The sequence below is a fragment of the Eutrema salsugineum genome, unplaced genomic scaffold (assembly GCF_000478725.1).
Source record: "Eutrema salsugineum unplaced genomic scaffold, Eutsalg1_0 scaffold_2, whole genome shotgun sequence".
Lineage (NCBI taxonomy): Eukaryota > Viridiplantae > Streptophyta > Magnoliopsida > Brassicales > Brassicaceae > Eutrema > Eutrema salsugineum.
This window is the reverse complement of record NW_006256829.1, coordinates 18,726,691-18,733,664: the sequence shown is the minus strand read 5'-3', so window position 1 is coordinate 18,733,664 and position 6,974 is coordinate 18,726,691. Positions and strand designations below refer to the sequence as shown.

General features: G+C 40.4%; 1 non-coding gene across 1 annotated transcript; it reads left to right on the top strand.

Annotated features, from left to right (window-relative positions):
- The first annotated feature begins 4,807 nt into the window (after window positions 1-4,807).
- Window positions 4,808-4,914, top strand: LOC112086866. Its single transcript, XR_002899720.1, has one exon. It is a non-coding gene; the product is annotated as a small nucleolar RNA R71 (small nucleolar RNA).
- The last annotated feature ends 2,060 nt before the right edge of the window (window positions 4,915-6,974 follow it).

Sequence of the window (6,974 nt, the reverse complement as noted above, 5' to 3'; positions counted from 1 at the left end):
TCTAACTAGCATGAGATGTGTTGAGTTCCAGCGTGTAGCAACATCCAAAACAAGACTTTCTTTGCCTTGGATTCCAACCGTTTCCATGCAGTTCTGAAACATAATCTCTCTGCTTTCAGACCCTTTTATAAACTTCACACTCTCTCTAATCTTGTGCAGAGCTTCACCAATCACTGACAATCCAACTTGCACAATAAGATTTAGAATGTGTGCTGAACACCGGACATGGAAGAACTCTCCATTGCATACTAGATCTTTCTGAAGTTGCCTTTTCATAATGCTTTGCATAGAATCATTAGAAGAAGCATTATGCTGTATTTCTACTCCAAAACTGAATAGTAGAATTAGCATAAGTGAAAGCCATTCTGATTCTTTTGTACTCAACAAAAGAATATGGCAAGTCATGTTCAATAATAGCCATTGCTATCATTTCCCGGAAGACATCCATATCCAATTTCCGAGAGCTTCTAGGGGTACTTCCAGGGGGTTTAGCACAAACTCTCATATGCCTAAGTAGAGTGGTGGTTCCATTTCTGTGAAGATCTAAAAAGTAATGCTTCTTGCAATAATTGCACCTAACGTCATACTTTCTATCAGGTAGTTTACCACCTATTATGGTAAACTTTTTCCAGCACTTAGATACTCTACGACTAGAATGAGCTCTGGTTTTTCGTGTACCTTCATTTTTCTCTAAATTTTCTGGAGGTTCGGTATCTTCATCCACCACTTGATGATCCATTTCAGTATCCATGAAACAACTGTCTTCATCATTCAATCTTATATCTTCCATTCTGTTGAAACAACAAAACAAGAAGAAGATAGATTTGTAAGAACCCATATAAGCAACAAGAACATACCACAGTTTAGTACAGAAAACAAATCAACAAAAGTAGACACAAAACTCAATCCAGTGTTAGAGCAATGCATTAACAAACGGGCTCTAGCTTAGACATTGTCAGAACAAAGCTTTTTCAGTATGAAATGAAAATTCACAAAAGCTTTTCTTCTACAACTATGGAAGAACGCAATCAGATGATGAGCAATAATGTGAAACAATTCATGTTGCAATCAGCCAAAATGATTCATGTTGCATACCAAAAACAATAATATGAAACAATTCTATGAATCAAATCACCAGTCATTTCCAAGCAGATAAGCATTTCTAATCTAATCTAACGAATTCATCCAAATTGACCAAAGAGGAAGCATCGCCACAAGAGAAACTAAAACAAATTGATCTGTTATGACATTAACAGATCCATTCGTAAAACAACACTTTCAAGCTGAAACAAGACATTGAGAAATCATTTGAACAAAAGCCCAGAAGAAGGAAAGATGGAAAAGGGAACAAAAACAGAAACTTTACCTGATAACCTGATTCTCGCCGCAGAGAGAGAGGTGAAGGAGAGATCGACGAAATCGAAAAAACCCACAACAAAAAACTTGCTAAACCCAGGTCGACGAAATCGAAGAAATCGGTGAAGGAGAGATCGACGAAATCGAAGAAATCAAAGGTATCGAAGAAAAAAAAAACTTGGGCGTGACCAAACTGACCGCGGGTCTAACCCGATTTGGACCGCGGTTTCGTCGGGCGTAGGCCCAAGAGGACCATATCTGTGTTGGGCCTTTGTTTAGTCCGACCATAAAGCTATGAATTGGGCCACGCCCATGGTCAGCCCGACCAATTTATAGCTCTAGATGCAACCTATATGAAAATGCAAACTAGACTCAACCTAAAATGTGAATGCAACTACATAAGCATTTTTTTGTGAAAATGTTTCAGATTTTTCCATTTTTTGGTTTTTATATGCACTTAGATGAATGCAAAATGAGACTCAAAGTGAAAAGGAAAATAAGAGCAGAATAAACATGATTAGTAAACACAAAACCCCTCCCCCACACTTAGATAACACAGTCCCTTGTGTTATAAAAGCATGAGAAAGAGGAAAAATCAAACATGAAATGCAAAAGATAAAGAAAAATGCTAAATGCTCATTTACAAGTGTTTGGAGTGATACCTGGTGTGGTTCTTATGCAAAAGGGGAGTGAGTATCTGCACCAGATGAGGCTAGACATCACCGGAGATGGGTTTGGCTTGGCCTGAACTCCCTTGTGCGGCATGGACTTGTCTTGGACAAACTCGCAGACTTTGGGACATAATACCTCGGCCTTTCTTCTTTTTGGTGTGGCCTGGTCTCCTTGCTCCCAGCCAGCACGCCCAACTCGGAGTGTATTGCGGATCATCGTGCGGCTTAGTCCATTGCTTACTGAGCCGCACTCTCAGGTTGCAGACTTTGGGACTTAAACTCCTCAGGCTTCTTCTTGATCTTATGCGGCCTGGTCCCTTTTGTTTCTTTCTCGCACGCCCAGGCTGGTGTGAATTACGAGTCTTGCTGCGGCCTGGGCTCTTGGACACCAGCTAGCACAACCAACTCGCAGGACTCAGCACTTAGTCACCTTGGCCTTTCCTCTCTTTTGTGCGGCCTGATCCTCTTGCACCAGGTAGCACGACCAACTCGGTGTAGATTGCGGGTCCTGCTGCGAGTTAGTCTTTTCTTTATCCAAGCCGCACACCCAGGTAGCACTCAGGCGTCCTCCAAGTTTTCCAGACCTTAAACACTTCTCTCAGCCCTCTCACATGCTCCATTTCATTTATCACTGGGCTATGTCCTCCAAAAATCACCTAGAACCTGAGACCAACTCACAAAACCCATCAAAATATCCTAAAACACAAAAAGAAATGAGAGAAAAGATTAAAAAGAATATATACAAGGATAAGCTTGGGGTGTCTCCCAAGAGCACTTTGTTTAAAGTCACTAAGTTTGACTTCTTACACTCTTTTTAGTAAGGGGGAGGAGGAGCTTTGATGCTCCAGGTCTTGTCCATGAATTCAAGCATGAGGTCCTTGTTCATCAGCTCTTGGACACCATCAGATCCTTTGTCTATGAACTCTGGTGTGAGGATAGCTCTGACTTTGGCAAATGGTCTTGATCTTCCATTGCCTTTAACCTTGTATTCAACAGCTCCACCAACAAACTTCCAAGGAGTGAGAGTTAAGACCTGAGAAGATGACTCAAGAGTGAATGGTCTGGTTCTTGGTGGGTTCTTGTCTTGAGACCCTGAGCCATTGCCTTTGTTGCTGCTGATCTCCTTCTCACTTGGTGTAGGAGATAGAGATTCCAAGCAAGCTACTAAAGAAATCCCCTTCAAACTCAAGATCAGGTCTTATTAGGGATTCTTTCTTTTTCTCAACAGATGCAAGGGGTTGAGCTTCTTCTATAGTTCCAATACTCCCCACATACATCATCCCATAGCGTTTCAACTCATCAGAATCATCAGATATAACTCCACAAAACCCAGCAAGAGGAGGCTTAAGAGGATAAGATAATTCATCATCTACCTTAGCAAGCACCACTCTTTGAGTATCAAAGTCTATCCTTGATCCTGTGGTGTTCAGAAATGGAGTTCAAGCAAAAGAGGTACCTCTTTTGTCTTCTTCATCTTCATAACTACAAAATCTGTTGGAACTGTGCATTCACCAATTTTCAATGGGTAGTCTTCAAGGATTCCATATGGTTTCTTTGAGGATGAATCTCCAAAGGTGATTGACATGGGGTGAGGCTTAAGACTCTTGATCCCTAGTCTCTCCACCATGTCTAAAGACATTACACTGATGCTTGATCCAGAATCACACAAAGCATTGTCCACTTTCAAATTTCCAAAAGAGCATGAGATGGAGAAATTTCCTGGGTTGTCTAGCTTGGGAATAGATTTGGGTTTCATCCTTGTTGAGCCAGTGCTAGAGACTCCATCAGATTTCCTTCCTTGAACCATTCTCTGATCCTTTCCTTCAGCAATCTCAGAATCATTCTTTTTCATAAAAAAAAAAACTGCCTCCCCACCTTCTTTCTCAATGTCCTCATTGAGATCACAGAACAGGAAGTCAAACTCCTCTATGATGGCGTCCTCATCATCTTGTGTTAGGCACTTTGCACTTGAGACATTGCCATGGAGAAAATCCTCAATTTCTTTGACAGCAGCATGATTCTCATCATTCGATAGGATGGCATTGCAGTATTCTGTTGGATGTGCAACTGATGTCCCTGGTAAAGATCTTTGAGCTTGAGAACTGCAGTGGCCCTTGTTGTTCTCTAGAGTCTTGACTTTGGAAGCCAAGGTTGAAAGCTGAGATAAAAGATCAGAATAACTGCAATCCACCTTGTTGTTAATCTCTGCCATTTTCTTGTTAAAGTCCATGGCACCACTTGCTTGACCTTTGAGGATTTCCTGGAGCAGGTTCTGCACTTCTTGATCCTTATTCTCTGATTTCTGTTGGAGACTTTGTTGTTGGGGAGGGACAAAACCTTGTTGTTGAGTGTTTTGAGGATAGAAGTTCTGGTTTGGGGGATTCTTGTAGTAGGTAAAGCCCTTTTGGTAACCTTGTTGGCCACCTACAAAGTTCACCTCAGTTGTGATGTCTTCCCTTTGAAATGTGTCTTGAAACACATGATTCACATCTCTAACAAAGTTGGCTGACTGATGAGAAGCTAAGAGAAGTGTGTCTAGCTTCTCATTGAGAGACTTGATGTCTTTCCTTGTCCTTTCCTCTTCAGCACTCACAGCTCCTCTTGAATTCCTTTCAAAGTCTGATCCATAAAGCTCATCACTCTGAGCTACATTCTCCACTAGGGTCATGGCATCATTGACTTCCTTGGTCATGAAATTACCATTTGAAGCTGTGTCCAAGAGAAGTCTTACGTTTGGTAAAGTACATCTGTAGAAGGTACTTAGCAGCTGACAATCTGAGAATCCATGGTGAGGGCATTGCATGGTATACCCTCTAAATCTTTCCCAAGCCTCACAAAATGATTCATGGTTCTTCTGAATGAAACTTGAGATTTCATTTCTTAACCTTGCTGTTTTTGATGAAGAGAAGAACTTGGTTGAAATGCTCTTTTGCATTGCTCCCAAGTTGTGACTGATCCTTGAGGTAGAGACTTTTCCCACTGATGAGCTTTGTCTCCTAGAGAAAAAGGAAATACCCTCAACTTGAAACTGTCCTCACTCACTCCATTCATCTTAGTTAGATCACAAACTCTATCAAAGTTGTCAATGTGATCTAATGGGTCTTCTAATGCCAAGCCATGGAACTTGTTTGATTGCACCATGTTGATCAAGCCAGATTTGATCTCAAAATCGTTTTCAGGTGTAGGAGCTTCAATCCCATGTCTCTGACCCTGAGTATTGGCCTCATCACCAGCTCCCACAACTATACTTGGACGTGGAGGTGGTGGGTCTTGCTGATTCTGGTGGTTTCCATTACCACCATGAGCCTGTTGCCCTTGATCCATACCCAACCTCTCAATGTGCTCAGCTCTTTCTCTTTGTCTCCTTGCTTGACTTCTGGTGTTCATACACCTGAAAACAAAGACAGCACTTGAAAGGTAATCAGTAAAACAAAAGAAAATGACTTGATCTCAAGAAGATCCAAAGTCCTAATGCTAGAATGAACTCTTCAATTGGCAACGGCGCCAAATTGATAGTAAGAATTTTTCAATCCTTGATCAATTCCTCAACTACTCATGTCATTGTAGCACTTGAGGTATCAATCCAAATGGAGAGATTCTAGACACTAAGACTACGAGGATCAATTCTTAATCCAAGTCTAATAAGCAGATGAGTTGGTAACCAAGATTATCTAAAAGCATATAACAAAACAAGCAAGAACAAACAGTAATTAAGAATTAAACAAGCTAGAGAAACTAAACAAACACTCAAATTCAAATAAAGAGAAAGCTAAACCTCTAGATGTGATCATTGATCAGGGTGCTTTAAATGTGAATTCATGATGCTAAGAACATAATGCAACACTTGCTACTCTTTAGTCTAGGCTTCTTAATCAGATTAATTCATTCCCATGACAATAATCCCTTTGCTAATCACTTAATCAAGTCTAACAACCATTAGATATAATGAAGCAATCAACAAGCATAATGCATCAAGCCTAATAAGTGACCAAACAATCTCTCAACCAAGAAGACTGAATCTTATACAGAAAGACATAACAAGCAATCGCATGATCTCAAACATTTCAACTTAGAACTCTAATCTAGACTAATCCTCTCATGAAGGCATTAATCTCTACACTAATCCACTTTCAAACCAAATCATCATTTGTGAAATATGAATCAATGAGCATTAAGAAACAGTTATAATATGTCATTTATGCAATTAACAAACATTCCCATGGCATTAATGCACAAACCCTTAGTTAGCTTTCATTCAGGCATTTCATCAAACACTTTTGGTGCATGAAATGCCTATGAACCCAGATTTCACTTTCCCAAGGAAATCTGGCATTAGGAGCAAATAACTAAGGAAATGAAATGAGAATCTAGACCCTAAACATCACAAATCAAACATCTAAGCACCCTAATCTACACACCTAGAAGTTTAAAAGATGACTACTCACTAATCATGAAGAACACATCTAATCTTTTGCAAGAGATGATGTTAATCATGATTAGAAGCAGAAATGAGATGATGAGATGATAAGAAACAGACTTAGATTGATTAAATCCTTCAGATATATCTTAACAAACTCGTTTTTTAACAAAAGGGGAAAGAAAATTAGAGAGAAACTAAGATAGAAGATAACATGTCTCTAGAGTTTTTCACCAAAATGCTATATATACTTAGTGCTAATGAACCGGGTCAGCCCGGAACAAACCGGGTCCTGACCCGGATTTAGTGGGTAAAGTGGGAATCCTGCGGGTTGGTCCAGTGTCTCCCAGGTAGCATGCCCAAGTCGCAGTAGATGAAGAACTTGTCTTGTGAGACTTAAATCGCTTTGTCTTATCCGCACGCCCAAGTAGGAGTGTTTTGCAAGTCTTGCTGCGGATTAATCTTCTTTTTCTTCAACTCGCAGGACCAAGGCCGTTTCTGGGGAATGTACAAACCGTGCGGGTTGGTCT